General features: G+C 33.2%; 1 protein-coding gene and 1 long non-coding RNA gene across 2 annotated transcripts in view; both read left to right on the top strand.

Moving 5' to 3' along the window:
• Positions 1-15,700, top strand: part of LOC148608600 (uncharacterized) — a 40,354-nt gene extending 24,654 nt beyond the window's left edge. The window contains exons 3-4 of the long non-coding RNA XR_015915105.1: positions 9,708-9,837; positions 9,892-15,700. This is a non-coding gene — a long non-coding RNA (uncharacterized LOC148608600). The remainder of the gene's footprint in view (positions 1-9,707; positions 9,838-9,891) is intronic.
• LOC148608598 (uncharacterized) overlaps positions 1-20,183 on the top strand; it is a 70,935-nt gene that overhangs the window by 6,072 nt on the left and 44,680 nt on the right. The window lies entirely within an intron of this gene.

The following is a 20,183-nucleotide window of genomic DNA, read 5'->3' as shown; positions in this document are numbered from 1 at the left end:
TTAAGACTTTTCTCAAACTTCCTGTTATTAACAAAGGTATTGATGTATCAAATTTGGCCTGTAGAGATTCTAATATTATCGAATCATCACCATATTGAGAGTTAAATAACTAAAGAACATCATAAATCAGCTGCTTTTTTGTGTACTAACAGCGATCATATAAGTGTTCCAACCGTATATTGGATACTTTTTAGGTATGAATGTAGTGCTGTGTACTTCCTAAAGTTGTCTTTGAAACAATGTTTTTCTACGCGATTTTTGTGAAAAATATCCCAATACGGAGACCGACATTGGCCCGTGTGTTAAAATACGCTTTCGTGTATGCTTAATCGACGTACTGTTCGGATCATATGCACATGTGTTACATGAGTATTGTACGTTAATTATTTTACTTTACTAAGCGACATCCACCATTTCTCTGAGATGCAAAACTCTCCACACATGGAAATGCGAACAACGTGTCGAAATAAACCTTCCTCCTTCTATGTGTAAACATCTGCGCCCGATGTCCGGACCCCTCCCCCTTTTTGTGTGTAAACTGACATGACTGGTAAACCCCTCGCCATTCTTTTTAGTAAAATATTGAATTATTTAAATTTTAATTATTTATTATGCACCTTTTAACTGGGTGGAGCAGAGGTTTCAGAAAATTAAAGGTTGTTCAACCCAGCCCCCCTTGCGTACGACCCCATCACCACCCAAAACAAAAACAACATAAAACGACTGGACTATCAATCACAAACAAACGGGAAATGATATTTTCACACATTTAGAACGACGTAAAAAATGTTGTACCAAGCCTGAAAAGGTTATAGTATACATGTAGTTGTCTTTTTCTATTACATTGTATGATAATAAGTTTTGTTCGACCAAAATGCACAGTTCGGATAAAGTGTGAATGAAGCCTTAATTTTTTATTATGCATAAAAAGTCAGTTGAGTGCCCGTCTGTCTGTCCGTGTCAAAACTTTGTACAATTGTTAAGCACAAAAGTACATGCAAGTTCGAATTCAAGCTAGATAAAAAAAATATTTTTCGAGTTAGCAAGAGACCACTTTGATAACCTACTTGAAAGCATTATTAGGCGTAATTATTTAATAATAGGACAAAATGCTGCAAGGTCCCCTTTCGACTTTTCTCGCTAATTAAACCATTAAAAAATGAACGAACAAGTCCCAGTTTGGGGGTTTATCACATATATATACATGTACATATAAAAGGATGGTTACAAAGTGAATGTGCGTCTGAAAAAAAATCACACGATACGTTGAAAATAACCAATATCAAGGAATAGGGCTTTGATGCCTTTTCTGCTTCTTGATGTTGTACCAGGGTCTTCAACAATGACAAAACACCCTCAAACCAGACCAAGAAGGCCTCCTATAGCGTGCACATAAGAATAATTTTTTATAAAATAAAAGTCAAGGGTACTATCTTGCTGTTCACTGGCAATGGAATGAAAACTTGGGCGAAGCCTTAGCATGCTCAGGATAACCAGTTAATAGCACCAGGGTTACAGGTAGAGACTGCTAATCTTGAATTAATTGCTGCAAAAATACGTCATTGACGCAACGCATATCTGGAGCAGTCAGATTGTTTATTGCAAGTGTATTTTAAATTAATGGAGTTTGTTTTTTCCTCAATGGGCGATCTCAACTTTTAAAGTCTTCTCTTTGCGTTTGTCGGTGTCGTCGTAAAACATTATGTCCTCCCATACCCCTGGGTCAAATTAAACCTGGGACCGATAAAACAGCTTCTTAGTCACAGATTAAACCATTTTTTCCAGGAAAGTGCATTTGCATGACGATATGAAACTTTGCTTATCGACGAACTATTAAACTTCCAGGGTGGGGGTGTTAAAAATCTTTCGACCGTGACTTTGGAGAAAAGATAATTTGGTAAGGGATAGTTTAGAAAATAAGTAATGTGAATAAAAATAGAAAAAAAAATAATTCGCTTACATACGTTAGAAAGGTACATATGTTATGCGCGCTGTGCACAAATAAAAGACAATTCTGAGAAAACCAAGTCCCCCTGAAAGGTTAATGGTCAACTCCTCTTAAACCACTAAAGCAATTTTAACAAAATTGTACACCATTGGTGTATGTAGATGATCAGAGTAAGTGCGAATGAAATCGTACTACGGGCATTCATACCACACAAGAAAGTTCTTTGTTCAAGTTTTATGAGTAATTAACCTTAAACGTTTAAGAATAAGGGACCAAGATGGGTATCAGTAATAAAACATATGCTCAATTGTGTGTAAATGTTTCCCTAAATGCTCAGTAATTCGACATCTGCAGTAGTTTCAAACAGCACTATGCAAATCAATATATTCAGGTTGTTGCGATGAGTATAATTGTTAACGATCATTTACATGACGTCCGGACAATAACTTGACAATTAGTATGTGAATCTTTTTTGAATTGTACGAAAAGCTGCGGAAGGATGGGATTGACTTTTGAGGATGGGACTTGTACCATTCATGAATTAAAGGCAAAACAGGTCACTTCAGTTCTGGTGAAATTCTTATCATGAATCTAAAGTCAATTCAAAATTAAACGAGTAATCAAGGGAACCAAGGTTATAGCGGTAATCAAAAGAATGTAATCCAGGGACAAAGACCAGACATAGAAAACAGACATACACAACAAAGAACATAAAGTAACTAAAATCATACATACAAAATAACAAAAGTACATGAGCAACTCGGACTCCACTAAAAACTGGGAGCATGAACCAGGTGCACCGGTAGGGTAAGCGTCCTCTGCTTTTCTAGAAACACCCACCGAATTGCTCATAAAAAGTCAAGTCCGGGGTAGACAAGCCAGAAAAGGAACCTGTTGAATAAATCAGTTTTCATGATGCAGATGGATACACCATAACGATCCACGAGTTCATGATGACGACCATAAAACTTGTGTAGTGATGACTACAATCTTGTAACAACATAACCCTGTTCCTGAGGCCTATTTGTTAGAGTTCTATCGTGATACAAAAAGTCTGCGTAGTTTCGGCAAGCTCTGGCATAACGTATGAGTTGTGATATGAACACTCTATATGTAGGTGCTGAAGTGATGTTGCCGCAGATGAAAGGAAAGTTGACAATTCTGAATGAAAGGTCATTACGTTTGTCGTAAAGCTGTATCAATTTTGAAAGTGTATCATACTTGCCCAAGCGGTTCATTGTACGCCCTCTGTAGTCGTATCAAACTGTGCCATACTGATACAAGATTAAAAATTATTATTATAGTATTGGAAAAAAACTTGAAATTGGTTGTCTTAACAATAAAAATTAAAAACAACTATTTTTGTTTTATTTATTGAATTTTTTTTACACAAAATTACCTCATTTTTGATTATGAAAAAACAAATAAGACCATTTCAATGTATCTTTTGTTCAAAGAACGTATCAATGTAAGTTGAAGATCCATTGTTTTCTTTTTTGGACTGAGGAAAGTTTCATTTCACTGAACCAGTTAATATTGTTATATTTGGCGTATTTCCTCAAATCTAATGTGCGTTCTCGATGTCAATTCCAAATTAGCATATCCCTTTTTTGTCGACGGTTCTGTAATGCGGCATTGATACTTTATTTTGATAAAAATGATAGAAATGAAAAAGTAAAATAAATAGTTAGGAACGCATTTTCTGATAATGTAAACGGTTATTTTTTTATACAAAAAAATTGATGCGTGTGTGTCCATCGAACAAGAAACTGAATTAGAAAAGCCTTAAACTTTAACGGCGATTCATTTATTGTCCGTTTGATTTTATGTAGGATTATGAAAAAAAAAATTTCAAAATTCAAAAAACAAAATTTCAATATCATACGAACTCATAAAGCATTTATCCAAAATATCCATCCAGAAATTAAAACAAAGTTTCCCATTACCCTTAATGCAATATTTTTAATGAAAATGTCCATACTTGTTATAGGACTGACCAGGTAAAAGTAATAGCCATTTCAATAAATAAATAAAAACACAAAACCATCAACTTTTTTTTATATTTTAAGCATAACATATGATGACCTATTTTAAATATCCAAAGTCTCTCACCGTATTGCACACACACACACACATATATATATAAACGTCTCAGAATGTGACGATTCTATTCGCTACACTGCTCCATCGGATCAAATTGATACAGGGAAGATAAAGTAAACGTATAGAAAGGTCTGAAAAATTCCCGACGATGTTATGACTTTCAAATTTGCGATGCAAATTTTTGGTCGTTCCTTCCGCGGGATTCGAACTCGTACCGCTGTGACATCTATGGCAACAACGCCTGTACAAAGTCAAGCGCCCTAGACCACTCGGCCAGCTAGGCTATATAAAAATAGAGCTTTCGCTGGCCGGGTCATTAATCCTCGTAGGATTAATCTAGGGCTGTAACTTAGTACACGAGGTATGGTAGTACGGGACAGTTCATCTAGATGTTATTATGTAGGATAGAGGATCAAATTAATGATGCATGTCACAACAAATTAATATTATACAACGTCTCATAATGTGCTACACTGCTCTATAGGATCAAATTGATACATGATTCTATACGTTAACATATCTTCCAAATTTGTATTTAACATTTGCGGTCCAATCGATCTGTATCATGTAGAGTGGTACATTTTTAATTGCATTTAATAGATAATTTTTACTTAAAAAATACACCTGATTTTTAGGGAGCTAAAAACATCACTGGGAAGACGGTTAATGAAACCCAGATATTTTTTTTTTAAAAAGTGACATTTTCATGGTCGCTAGCAGTTTCCTCCTGTATGGAACATGCACCAATATACTGTACTTTTCCTATGAATGTTACAAAGGAGATTGAATTGGATCATCCACACACACATTGTAAAGGTATAGTACAAAGCCAAACGATAATGAACCCAATTAGTATGTCAATATTTGTAAATCTTTCGAAAGGTTGAAATCTTTCTCATAGTAAAGAATAATCAAGGGAACCAAGGTTATAGCGGTAATCAAAAGAATGTAATCCAGGGACAAAGACCAGACATAGAAAACAGACATACACAACAAAGAACATAAAGTAACTAAAATCATACATACAAAGTAACAAAAGTAAATGAGCAACTCGGACTCCACTAAAGACTGGGAGCAATGACCAGGTGCACCGGTAGGGTAAGCGTCCTCTGCTTTTCTAGAAACACCCGCCGAATTGCTCATAAAAAGTCAAGTCCGGGGTAGACAAACGAGGAAGGAAAACTATGACCCGTTGAATAAATCAGTTTTCATGGTGGAGATGGGTACATCATAATGATCCACGAGTTCATGATGACGACCATGAATCTTCTGTAGTGATTTCTTCAATCTTTTAGCAACATAACCCTGTTCCAGAAGCCTATTTGTTAGAGTTACAAAAAGTCTGCGTAGTTACGGCAAGCTCTGGCATAACGTATGAGTTGTGATATGAACACTCCATACGTAGAAGCCGAAGGGATGTTGCCACAGATGAAAGGAAAGTTGACAATTCTGAATGAAAAGTCATCACGTTTGTCGTAAAGTTTGGTCCATAGTTTTCCTTTACCATCGATTTCTAAGTGTAGGTCAAGATATGAGGCTGACTTAAGTACACGTTACGACCTTATGTTTGATATATACCATGATAACCTTCTACAACAGTTTCCATTGTGCAGTCTGTAACATTATCAAATGTTATTGTCGGTTTTCGTCATTAGTTTTATATTGATGACCTTTCTTTTGATATGCAACTACCCAACTTTCCATAAATCTAACTATTATGCAATAATTCCAACATAGCCGAATGGATTAAAACGAAAATATGACTACGGAAAGATTGATATTTGTGATGTACTCGATATTACCTTTCATTTGATATGCGACATGCTAACAATATAAAATATTTTGTTTTGCAACCCACCTAACGCATATTTGGGGAAAAACATCGATATTTCGTATGTGCGCCTTAAAAGCTCGTAGGATTAATCTAGGGCTGTAACATAGTACACGATGTATGGTAGTACGGGACAGTTCATTTAGATATTATTATATAATGTTTAATTTTTCTAGGTTAAAGTTGTTTTTGTATACAATGACTTGTAAAATTAAATGGATAAAGAGGGTTGAACCCACACCAGCAATAAATGGTGTAAGATTGTTCTTAAACTTTTCAAAATAATGTTTATTTCTCATTAGTTATTGTTATTTAGGAAAAAAAAAATATTTTTAATGACCATCTAACGATTTTAATGTTGGGTCGATATTTAGATTTACTGTCCTTGGTTCAACATCTGCGGTCTCTTAAATCCTGAAACCTTTGGGAAATTTGTCAAATTTTGTTTTGTGCCGATGTACATATGGTCATGTTACATTGAGCTATTTTCGTGTATACAATATTTATTGGGGGAAGTAACGCGATGTTCGTAGAATTTGTTTCTTTTTGCTGATTTTTGAGGAAAGCGAGGCGCATCATATGGTTTATCAATAAATAATTGCAGGTCACTATAAATGAAATCTACAATATAAAATGCAGGTTTTGACTTGAAGTGTAGCTTGTATTTATTAGTAGTTTGATTTGTGATTTTGTAGGTGAAAACCAGACTTCGGTACATTCAGGCAGTAAAAACGAACCGTTCGAAAAGTGGTCACCTTTAATCATTGGCGTTTCCACCGTTGCGGTGATATTTTGCTTTTGCACTAGTTTGTTCTGTTATAGACATAGAATGCGCAAAAAAAAAGAAAAGACCTATTAGAGGTAAGTACCCTTTAAACTGCTAAATGTAGTGTTGTTGAGTACTCGTGTAAATTAATATTTCATGTACAACTATTATGAAAAAAAGTGTTTTTCTATTTCTTTCTTTTGCAGAGAAAACCATGATCCAAGAAAACACCGTAAGTTAAAATAACGAAGAGTATTGACTTATATTTGGAATGACAAAAACAGAAAATAAAGAGAAAAAAAGAAAGAAAGAAACATTCTTCCTCGTTTTGGCTTTAATACGGCCTTAACGATTTACATATCACCCTGTCCTCCTTATCCTGTTGTCTGCACGGATTTTGGTGCCCAAACAAAAACTTACAGAGTATATGTATAGATTTTTAATTAAATTGTACCATACGGTCCGCTATTGCTGAAGGAATGCTGGGATATAATAGCTATTATTATTGATAGGATTTAGCTATTCAGCCAGGCCTAGAGACCGCAAATTAAACAGGAGATTTTTTCCAGATGTCCAAGCACAAACTTTATTGTAAGTGAATGGATCTCGATGTAACTCTACAACAAGATTTTTTCGCCCAAAGAAAGGGTAGAATGGCTTTTATAGCTTTTAAATAATGCGTGTGTACTTGAATATTCTCTGGAATGAAATGACCAAGCATGACGGTAAACCGTTTTGGTTTTCGAAACAATATTAATATAAGATGTTTGTAATCAATCGTAGTCAAAACACGCTCGCTTGTCAAGTCAGTGGGAAGGATTTGTGGAACTACAAGAATGCCAAATTACTGAAAAAAAATTTGAATCATAAATAAAGCACAAAAATTGTAACTAAAAAGATGAACCTAACGGCAATCCGTGAGGAAGGTTGCATCTCTGTTTCCCTTATATTAAGTATAAAGTGTAAAGCGATGTTAAGTATCACTCGGTTAATGAAAGCCATATTTTTATATAGTCAAAAGAAAAAAAAAAGACCAGGAACATGCATTGTCTTACTTCTGAGCAGTATGTAAATAGATCGCTTTGATTTGATCTACTTTGTGCATTCCAGTTAGGAGTAAGGTACAAACAAGTGGCCCAGAAATATTTTTGTGATTTCTAGATGGTATAATAAATCACTGAAATTAATGTTACCATTGCTTTACCCCGAGCGAAAGCGAGTGGTTAAATTTCGACATTAATGAACAGCCCGTGGTAAAACAATGATAAAATGAGGTTTTGGTGATTTATTACGATTGTAATAGTACTAGTTTCTTATTTCTTTTAATAGACGCAGCCCATGTGTTGCACAAAGTATTTGTCGTTTGTTTTCCCCTTCTGTACTACGGCTGTGGTCTAAAGAGCTTTGAAGCACGTCATATAAGAATGAGTAAAATGGGTTGATTTTTTTAAAAATTTGCTCAAACATACTCAAAGTACTTTTGGAGGTTGTGACTAGAAACATGAAGGATATAGTAATCTTGATAAGTCAATTTATAGTATACTAGTAGTCTATATAGATGTGTAAATTTATTGCTAAAAAATACGAAGTCAATGCTATCAAGACTTTTGTAACAAGAAAACAATTATTACCAGAGGTTCTTATATAAGCGAGTGATCTGCATTGCATATGGAATGTGAAAAAAAGTTTCATCATTGTCATCATTGAAAACGTGTAACGCCTATACAGAAAGTATCAGAGGGTAGGTAATATGATGACCTGTATTTTCCTTAACAAAAACATCAATCCATCAATCTATTTTTCAGTCACGGGTTAAATTTGTAACATAATATGATACAAATTATATACAAGCGCAAAAACGGAGGTACAAAGTAACAATTAAACTGTCATAAAATACCATTATAGTAAAATTTGCAAGTGAACTCATTAATTGAGAGAAGTCTAGACGATGTTGCTATTAATTTGACACAGTTTGACAAGTTTGACGAAACATTATAAGTCACTGAGTAATACGCCCAGACAGACCATGATAATCTTCTCTTTTTATTTTTATTTTGTATAGATGGTCAAAAATAGGAAAACAGTTTTGTAATATCGTTAGGAATAATAATTAAGAATAGGCCACGTTCAAGAGTTTATGTATACAAAAATTTTGAAATGTCTGAAAGTATCATGATATACATGTCCACGCGTAGTATTTCTGGTCCGTCTTAAAGAGTCTGTACAAAAGTAGATTTTGTTTTGGTCTTTGCTCACGACATAGTACTACTTCCTACGATACCTTTTCAGTAAGTCTTCTTTCAGAGACATTCATTGCTGGATATATCTTTTATACACTAATGTAACAATGGCACTAATGAATCCGAAAGTATATTCTGTATAAAAAAAGAATCTCTTAATTCCCTAGGAAAAACATTCTTCTCAGTATCTGTGGATAGTGAAAGAACATTAGCTTTTTTTTCTATTTCGATTGTCATCTAAATTCCTTACAAATGTTCTACCACCTCTGACCTTGTTGTTTTGTGAAGACATTTTATCCGTTTAAGAATAAACTATTGAAATTTTTGCAACGCAACAATTGCTAGTAAGGAATTTATTTCAGCTGTATTTAGCATATTTGCTCAGTTGCTATAGCTAGTTTTATTGTCTTTATTGGCAAATTTAACTAAGAGTCGGATTCAAGTTCCACACGAGTTATATAGTGACAAGTAGTGTGTAAAGAAATTCTAAATCTGATTATTGGCAAGTAATTAGATGTTATATCAGTTTCAAAATTGTCAGTTTTAAATACAATTTCCTACAACGAATATTGTCAGGCAAGATTGATGACCTGTGCATATTTGGAAGTATTTGAAGAGTACATGAAAAAGCATTTCTTTAACACTACAGTTGGTACCAGAAGATAAATTGTTTAATTACGTAGTTTGCTTTTATGTCACATGATGATATTACATGCTGAACAAAAAAACTTGTAAGACATTATTACTAGTTGCTAGATAGGGACAATTAAATCTTTTACAATTTTACAATATACCTGAGTTGATTCTATTTATTTTCAGGAAATACTTTTGGAGGAGGTCAGGGAAAAGAGAAAAAAAGAAGACAAATCAAAGTTTCTTTCGAATACTTAGAAATACACTCCTTGAAACGTTTACTTTTCAATTTTAGCGTTCGTGCATCGTTTAAACGCACGCTATGAGCATTCGTTTAAACGCACTATCCAAGCGTTCGATTAAACGCACGATAAGAGCGTTCGTTTAATTGCACGTTACGAGCGTTCGTTTAAACCCTAATATTACTTTCTAACCAGGCTAATTTACTTGCAATTTGACAGGTGCATCCGATATCACTACTGTTGTATCATTTAGATTATATCATTTAGATTGCATTTAAGTTGTTAGTAAAGTCTTTACTAATTTATGAAGACGACAACCTTGGTGTCATTCCACCATATTTGTGGGAATTCAAATTGGAAGTGCTTTATTTTTTTTGTGTGAGGTGTAATTTTCTTTATTTTTAGTGTTTATATTTAATTAGTTTTTATTCTTAGTCACAATATCTGTGCAAATCATTTCTTCTTTTTGTTGGCCCATTTTGTAACCATTTACAAGTATTTGGATATTAAATGTATATTTTTTCTGTTACATTTTTGTTCAATTGTTTTCCCGTCTTTGGTAGGAAACGTCTATATAATAATTTAATTATGTTATGATTTTGTTTCATTTAACATTTTCATTAAAAATATGTTTTAAATGGTTTCACCTAAAAAGATAACAAAACTATTTATTTCTTCATGAACAATGTTATAGCTTTTGCCAATAAAAGTTATGTTCAGATCTAGAGGAAAAATATATAGTCTCGTGATGGATTTTTTAAATTGAAATAGTAGATAATTTATGGGTAATTTTTTCATAAAAAACTAATTAAATTTGACAACAATGCATTATTGTGTATAATTAATGTTCTTTTATACACCTCCTTAAACGTGTAATATTCCCATTTTATTGTGCATGTCCCTGTCGTGTGCTCACTGCGTGTTTCGTGCAACGTTCTTCGTGCAACGGTTCTATATTCTGATTGGGTGATCAAAATATCCTATAGTAAATCAAATTTACGGATTACCGTTTTAATTATGTTTTTTATGCCAAATTCAGTATTCCTTTTACAATGAAATAAAATGTGTTGTCAGATTGATACATTTAGGAAATAACTGGGTTCAAACATTCGTGTATTATTAGAACATAGGATGAAACACTGCAGAAAAATCAAGGGCCTTCCGAAAAGGTCGAGGAAAAGTTCCCGATCTCGAACTGTAGTTGTTTGTTGTCGTTTGAGAATAGATATTTCCTCAATGTACTGCGTATAACAAAGTAACAATAGAGTGTGTTTTGCAAATAGTGTATGAAATTGTGGTATTTGTATTCTCCTGGAACCACGAAAATGTGTTCACAATGATCCATATACAACAAATATAGACATTTGTCACATAAAAAAATACTTTTATTCACAAATTCAGACGATTAAATGGTTTAATTTGTTAAAATAGCTAAATTATTTTTAAATTGAGTATGTTTTATCAATACATTATGAAAATATGGTTTTCTTATTCTCCTGGAACCAAGAAAATGTATACCAAAAAATCCATATCTATATACAACACACATGGACATTTTTCACATACAATTTACTTTTCTTTCATATTCAGAGCAATTAGATGGTATCGCACAAGCCAAAAATACTTTGATATCTAAAATATGAATACAAATTTCCCAGATTTTAGGAACTTTCAATATTTTTATACTCCCAGACCAATGAAAATGTTTTCACAATGTACCATGTATAATAAAATGGACAACTTTTCATATCAACAATACAATATTATCTTTTTAGACAAATAAAATGGTATCCCATTAGATTGAATAGATAAATTATTTCAAAATAGAATATTTTTTACCAATACTTTATCAAATTTTGGTATTTTTATATTATTATCTATGAATTAAGCATATATTTCCCCAATTTTATGAAATTTTCATTTATTCACACTCCAAGACAATGAAATGTTTTCAAAATGTACCATATATAATAAAATGAATATTTTTTTTCATATTAAAAATGCTACATTTACCTATTCAAACAGATAAGGGGGTATCACATTAGACAAAATAGCTACATTACTTAAAACATAGTATGTTTCACCAATACTTGTTGAATATATTGTCATGGAATGAATAAAATGTTTTCCCAATGAACCATATACAATAAATGAGGACTTTTGTTTCGTATTCACAGCAATTAGATGGTCTCGCACAAGCCTAAAGTACTCTACTGTCTACAGATTGATCATATATTACTCAAATTTTATGAAATTTCAATATGTTTTACCTGTTACCTGTCCAGACCAATAAACATATTTTCGCAATGTACCATGTATAATAAAAATGGACATTTTTCATATCAACAGTACAATATTTTCCTATTTAGATAAATAAGATTACATAAAGTAGCTAAATTACTTCAAAATAAAGAATGTTTTCCAATAGTTTACATGTATCAAATTAGGTATTTTTATTTCTTTTGGAATGAAGAATCAATATACAACAAATATGGACTTTTTTTCCACATAAAAAAATTTTTTTTTTCATATTCAGAGCCATAAGATGGTATTGCATAATTAAAAAAATACTTTATTATCTAAGAACTGAGTATAAATGATCTCAATTTTATGAAATTTTAATTAATTCATAATTCCAGACCAATGAAAATGTTTTTGTAATGTACCATGTACAATAAAATAAGCATTTGGTTCATATAAAAAATGTTACATTTATTTTTTGTGACAAAAAAGATGGATGGCTTAACATTAGATAAAATAGCTAAATGACTTTAAAATAGAGTATGTTTTACCGATACATTTTGAAACTTTGGATATTTTTATTCTTTTGGAACAAAGAACATGTGTTTTATGATCCAAATACAACAAATATGGATATTTTTCACATTAAAATTACATTTTCATATTCACAGCAAATAAATGGTATCGTATAAATAATAAAATACTCTAAAATCTAAAAGCTGAGTATATATTACCCACATTTTTTGAAATTTCAAATATTTTCACCTCCAAGACCAAAGAATATGTTTTCGTTATGTACCACCTATTATAAAATAATTTTTTTTCTTCATATAAACAATGCAATAGTGTCTTTTTAGACAAATAAGATAGCATCACATTAGTTCGAATAACTAAATTGACTTCAATATTTTTTTTACCAAACCAGTACTTTATCAAATTTAGATATTTTTTTTCCTTCTGGAATGAAGAAAATGTCTTCCTAATGATCTATTAACAACAAATATGGTCATTTGTACCATTTTTACATCAAAACTACTTTTTTTTGTTTTCCAGAGCAGTTAGATGGTATCACATACAGAAAACAAAACTACTATATATTACCCCAATTTTATGAAATCCCAATTTTTTTTTCATACTCCCTGACCAATAAAAACAATTTTGCAATGTATCATGTATAATGTAAAATGGACATTTTTTACCTTGTTTCCCTTGATTACTATTTCATATTAACAATACAGTATTTTCCTATTTAGACAAATGAGATGGTATCCCAATGTTTTCACTATAATTCAAGTTCAACAAATATGGATATTTTTCACATGAAAATAGTACTTATTTTATATTCAAAGCAAAATGATGGCATGGTAAAAAAAAATGACTAATAATGTTCGAATTTCCTTCAATTTTATGATGTTTTATAGTTTCATGACCCCAGACCAATGGAAATACTTTTGCGACGTACGATGTATAATGAAAATGAACGTGATTTTGTATCAAAACATATATGGACATTGTATATATCGAATCTGTTTATTAAAGCGTAATACACATTTATGTTAAACTACATGTAAGATGTTAGCAATGATTAAAATACGACGAAAAAAAGTACACTTTGTTCCATAATATATTATTAGTTTTGTTTTGAAACTTAGATTTTGAAATATACCAATAACTGAGATAAATACTTCCGGCCGACACGATCATTCGTGTATCGTGTTCCGTACAACGTGTGTCGTGTGGCTATCGTGTGTTTCGGGTGTGTGGAATTGGGAACGTTACACGTTTCAGGAGGTGTAAGGTATTTAATGTTTAATTAGTAGAGTGAGTAAATAAAATATGTAAGATAACACTCAAGCCCTATTTCTTGATAGACCAGTTCGCAATGTTATGGCTTTGCAAGTTTGATATTCTTCTATGTAAACCACATTTGGTCTTAAACTATTCATATGAACTATTGTAATAGCTAGGACACGTATTTATATTTGGATGTGTGATCTAAGAGTGCATATACAATATGAGAGTGGGATATTTGAATTTTGTTTAAATTTAATTAGCTTGTGAGTACGAAGCAGTGTGACCTTAGATATGAACTAGAAGAAGTCCTGATGAGGTAGTCGTAGGGTGCGAGTATGTTTGTGTGTACAAGAGTCATACATATGAACAGTTGTGTATTAGGGATATGATATAAGAGTTGAATTGATTGTTAAGGGTATCTGTGTTTTTGTTGTATATGACTATATCAATTGCATTCAGAACATTTCTCTTCTTATATTTCATGTTTGAGAAAGACAACAGTGAATTTAGTACAAATTAATTACCCATTACTCTTTAATTTACACTTTACTACTTAAATTTGCAGGTTACACGAGTAATAAGTTTCACTTCGCAATCCTAGTTTAGTCCCGAACGTGTCGTCTGCAAGTTACCTCATGGTCCTATTTCTGATTTCCCGAAAATTAGCTTTTGCCTGTTTCTATTGGAGAGTTATGAATAAGATATGAGTTTGTAAATAATTGAGTTATCGGCCCACTGCAGTTGTTATTTTGTGTAGTTTCATATCACTTTGTTGTTGCTAAATGATCTCGTAGAATGAACGAAGTTCATGCGTAACGGGCACTTGCTGCCCAATTTTATTTCCAATTTATATGAGACGCATGCGTAGAACGAGCCTTGTTAATTCATGGCACTTTACAAAGTTTACTCTTCTGTTTCATAATTTACGTTTTCCCGAATGTTCTTATGTTTATAGACGTTGTCCATTCCTATAGTAGATTTAACCTACCTAATTGTTTGTTGTTGTCATGTCGTACGATCTTTAGAATCTCACTTTCCTCATCGGCCTGTTTTCATATATAACTTCCGGGGAGGTGCTATTTATTGTTTATATTGACAACCAAATTAATGTATTTTTAGAAAGCGGAGGCTACAAAATGATTCATATTGTAATAGAAATAAAATTGTTAGATTGTTAATTTTTTTTATAATAATTGTAAAAGAAAGTTGGTTTAGCGGGAGATTTAATTTCCTCCCACGGAAAGTTTTACATTATATGACGCTCTAACTAGAGTATTGACGTCATGTACGTTCCAACGTTCTTCAGTTCTGCTATATCTTTCGGTCGAGATAGACGTGTTTTACACTTTAGGTAACTTTCGGCATAACTTTGGATATTTTTTCTAAATTACATTGACTTAAATATTTATTTAAAGGAATCGAGACCGAAATGGTTAAGATTAATTATTTTTGAAATGAAGATTTTGTTAGCAGACTCGAGCTGGTCTATAAACTTTCATTATAATTTTGCTGAAGCTGTTGATTTTGTTTAATATTTGAAACACAGTTTAATTCTTAAAAGAATGATTTAGATGGCAAAGCTTCCGTTCTCATAATAAAATGTTCAAGTAAATTTTTGACTGTTTTCCATAAATAGGAAATATCTAGTAATTTGGCAGTGAAGGGAACTTTTCAGATTGGACTGAAAAGTTATTACTCTTGCTCAAGTAAAGGATCTTGAGTGATTGTAATTTAAAACCTATAACATTAAGGGGAGTTTCCATAACTGATTGGGAATTCAGTTTTTTTAGGGTTACATAATTGTTTGCAACTGTAATTTCTTTGTTAATAAATAAAATAGAGGTTGGGGAAGTGACTTCAAACTCAAACTTTCTGAAATTATTAATAAATACTATTAAAGCAGCCTGTATTTGTATCTGTATCTTTTGGAGACAAACAGTTCAAGACTATTATCTGAATATAATAGCATTAAAACCTATGATTTTTCAACACTGTATACTTCTATTCCCCATAATCCCGACTTAAAAACATTATACATCGTTGTTTTTTCAAAAAAGATGGTACACCTAGATACAAATACATAGTTCTTGGTAGAGATTCCTCATACTTTGTAAGAAATAATTCCAAATCAACCTCCAAATATACAGAGGAAGATGTTTACAAAATGCTGGACTTTTTAATCGACAACATATTTGTCCAGTGTGGTGGACGTGTTTTTCAACAAACGGTCGGCATTCCAATGGGAAAAAATTGTGCTCCTTTACATGCTGACCTATTTCTTCACTCTTATAAGGCTGACTTTATAGATGATTTGATCAGAAAGAAAGAATATCGTTTGGCTAGATCCTTCAATCTCAGTTTCCGCTATATAGATGACGTATTATCTTTAAACAATCCTAATTTCGGGGATTTGATACATCGCATCTACCCAAAAGAAATTGAGATAAAGGATACTACAGACACGGTGAAGTCAGCCTACAATTAGAAATCGATGGTAAGGGAAAACTATTGACCAAACTTTACGACAAACGTGATGACTTTTCATTCAGAATTGTAAACTTTCCTTTCATCTGTGGCAACATTCCTTCGGCTCCTGCGTATGGAGTGTTAATATCACAACTCATACGTTATGCCAGAGCTTGCCGAAACTACACAGACTTTTTGTATCGCGCTAGAACTCTAACAAATAGTCTTCTGGAACAGGGTTATGTTTGTAAAAGATTGAAGTCATCACTACAAAAGTTTCATGTTCGTCATCATGAACTCGTGGATCATTATGATGTATCCATCAGCACCATGAAAACTGATTTATTCAACGGGTCATAGTTTTCCTTTCCTCATTTGTCTACCCGGACTTGACTTTTTATGAGCAACTCGGCGGGTGTTTCTAGAAAAGCAGAGGACGCTTACCCTATCGGTGCACCTGGTCCATGCTCCCAGTTTCTAGTGGAGTCCGCGTTGCTCATTTACTTTTGTTACTTTGTATGTATGAGTTTAGTTACTTTATGTTCTTTGTTGTGTATGTCTGTTTTCCATGTCTGGTCTTTGAAAATTGAATAATTTTGTAAATAAATTCAATGTAATTTTGATTGAATAAGTTATTAGAAATAATAAATTTATTAACAGTTGGAATCTTGTTAATTTAGTCAACAACAACAACAACAACAACAACAAATAATAATAATAATAATAATAATAATAATAATAATAAAGTCAAGAGACGACAACTACAAAGCGAAAGTAGAAATATCATATTCTTGAAAGAGAACATTGGCATCTTTAAGGTATTTGAATAAAGTCAGATTTCCCTTTATTTATCATTTTTACCCCTGTGTGCTACAAATTTGGCATTCTTGGCGGGATAAATTTTTCTTGAAAATTAGTCCAGTGATACGAACCTTAATGAGAAAAATGGTTAAAATAAAAACCCAATCTGACCTTGAGACAGGGACAGAAGTTGAGACAGAATACGCAGACGATTTTGAAGTGTCTGCTACTGAGAACCGAGGTTATGATTTGGATTCTGATGATCATGAAGACACAATTATTGAAAATACCCCAAATGTACTACCTTAAAGTAGTAATAAACCAAATAACATGCCAGTCCAAAATGCACCACGTAGAAGTTTGCGACTGCGTGGAAAGCAGCCTAACAAAACAGCAACCAAAAATAAAGAAATCATTCCTAAATCAATACAAGGGTCCCAAGGGGATAATTTAGATACATTACTACGAAATAATATAAGAGACGCATTTCAGGCCATGACTACAGAAATAATATCAGTTATTCAGACCACAATATCTAAAGATCCCACAAATGACAAAAGGTAAACAACGTCAAAATCTGATATATCCGCTGCAATGCCAGATAAAAGAAACAAGTCTAGAATACCTAAATTCAGAAAACATATGCCAGACTCTGTTACATGTACAAGTGAATCTGACTTTGGCCTAACCTATGATAGTGACAACCTATAACAAATTGTAAGGACAAGGTCAAAGACACATAATAGTCCAAATGAAAAACTACCAGCCTTCACAGGCAAAGAAAAATGGGAAGTTTCGTTCAATAGATTTGAAATAGCAGCCGAACTGAACGATTTGGACAAGACAGAAAAACTGAACCAAAAGTTGCATAGATTACAAGGGGAGGCAGGAGATTTTGTTTTTAACCAACTCCCTAGTAAAACCATGGAGACACCCACATTATCCAAACCAAAATGGGGGCTTCCCTAATTCTAGAGCATGCTATCGTTGTGGTCAGACTGGTCGCCTTGCACGTCAATGTGGAATGGACCCCTGTACGGGTCAATACCAAAATAATTGCCAAAACAATAATGTGGGACCCTATCGGAGGGGACACTATAATTCCCAAAATAGAGATCAAAAAAGAAATTCTGGGCCCAATGCATCTGGACATTATAACCAACAAAATATAGATTGTGAAAAGAACTGGGGAAATGACTGAGGGTTTCATGGTCAAAGGGGATCTAATCAAAGTCAGGGCAATCCAATCACAAATCAAGATTTAAACTAGAAAAGGTCAACTCCGGTGACCAGGAGAAGACCAAAAAGGTTGAATTTAAAGGTCAAACTTGTACTAGGGAGGTGAATCCAAGTGGCAGTACTAAAATAAACGAGGTTAAGATTGATTCTGAGAATAAAGAACATACTTACGAGCAAAGTGAGGCTCGGACCAAAGAAAATAAATCTAAAATGGACGCTATGGCAAAAGTTTTCATACCAAAGGCAAATTTGTCTGGGGTAACTAAGCTTTACTGTATTATGTTATCAGGAGATAACAAATTGGGAAGAGATATGAATATGGAAGAAAATTGGCAGAACTCATACCTAAATTTGGGAAAAGATGAGTGTTTGCTTACCGAGAGTAGTGAAGTAGTTAGTAGACAAGTCATAAGGAATGATGGGGTCTACATTAGGGGAAACATTGAGAGGGTCAATGTGACACTGACTGCAGACACAGGGGATTCTCGTACAGTAGTGTCAACAAGGGTTTATAATGAAATTCCATAGCTCTGAGACCGAATCTTGTGATGTCTAGGAGTTTGGCTAGTGCAGATACCAAACCTATAAAAGAAATGGGTAAAGCCATTTTTAATATCCAGATTGGAGAATTGAACTTGAAAAGGAGCTGATTGTAGCGAAAATTGAAATTTTACTCGGGTATGATATCTTAATGAGTGGTGAAAAGGGGCCTGCTGACATAAAATTATCTGAAGGAGTGGTGCTGTTAAATGGATTCACTATCCCATGTGTACAGATTGAACACTCAGATTCAATCAGGAAGGTTGCATCTGCTGAAAATGTGATAAAACCTCCAAAAAGTGAAATGATAATAAATGTGTTTGTTGAAAGGTTTAAAACAGACTCCTTTTCTGACTCCCTAGAATATCTCATAGAGCCAAACCAAAAATTTGGTGAAAAGTATCCACTTTTGGTAGCTAATTGTTTAGTGGATATCAGTTCGGATGTGGCCAATAAGGTCAGAATTATGAACCCTTTTGATAAAGAAATAAATTTACTTCAAGATACAGTAGTAGGAATGGCAGACAAGGTGGAGTCGTCCCAGATGACCACACTCCATCATTGAAGTGAATTTAGGGATTTCAATAGTAAAAAAGAAAATAAAATTTTAAAACACTAAACCCATAAAGATTGAGATTAAAGATCAAAACAAGATTAGGACGCGCTGAATAAGTGTGATGAAAAAGAAGCATATGAAGTGCCCCACATTTCGAACATTTATTTAAAGATGCGTCACAAGGACGTGTCAGTACAGAAAAAGAGGCCATAGCTAACCTGTTAAATAAATATGATGAATTTGATTTAGGTTTAACACATCTAGCAAAACATTCCATTGACACTGGGGACGCAAAGCCAATAAAGATTCCTCCACGAAGGGTACCATTAGCATTTGGTAATGAGAAAAAGAAAGTTGTGGATCAATTATTGAGCCAGGGGATAATACAAAAATCCAATTCCCCGTGGTCGAGTCCTTTACTTCTTATCATGAAGAAAAATGGAAAGATGAGACCATGTGTTGACGAAAGAGTAGTCAAGGGAACCAAGGTTATAGCGGTAATCAAAAGAATGCAATCCAGGGACAAAGACCAGACATGGAAAACAGACATACACAACAAATAACATAAAGTAACTAAAATCATACATACAAAGTAAGAAAAGCAAATGAGCAACTCGGACTACACTAAAAACTGGGAGCATGGACCAGGTGCACCGGTAGTGTAAGCGTCCTCTGCTTTTTTAGAAACACCCACCGAGTACCTCATAAAAGTCAAGTCCTGGGTAGACAAACGAGGAAAGGAAAACCATGACCCGTTGAATAAATCAGTTTTCATGGTGCATA

The sequence above is a fragment of the Perna viridis genome, chromosome 9 (genome assembly GCF_037379345.1).
Source record: "Perna viridis isolate PV_CMFRI_1.1 ecotype Kerala chromosome 9, ASM3737934v1, whole genome shotgun sequence".
Classification (NCBI taxonomy): Eukaryota; Metazoa; Mollusca; class Bivalvia; order Mytilida; family Mytilidae; genus Perna; species Perna viridis.
Note: the sequence above shows the minus strand (reverse complement) of the source record. Positions and strands in the feature narration are given on the sequence as shown.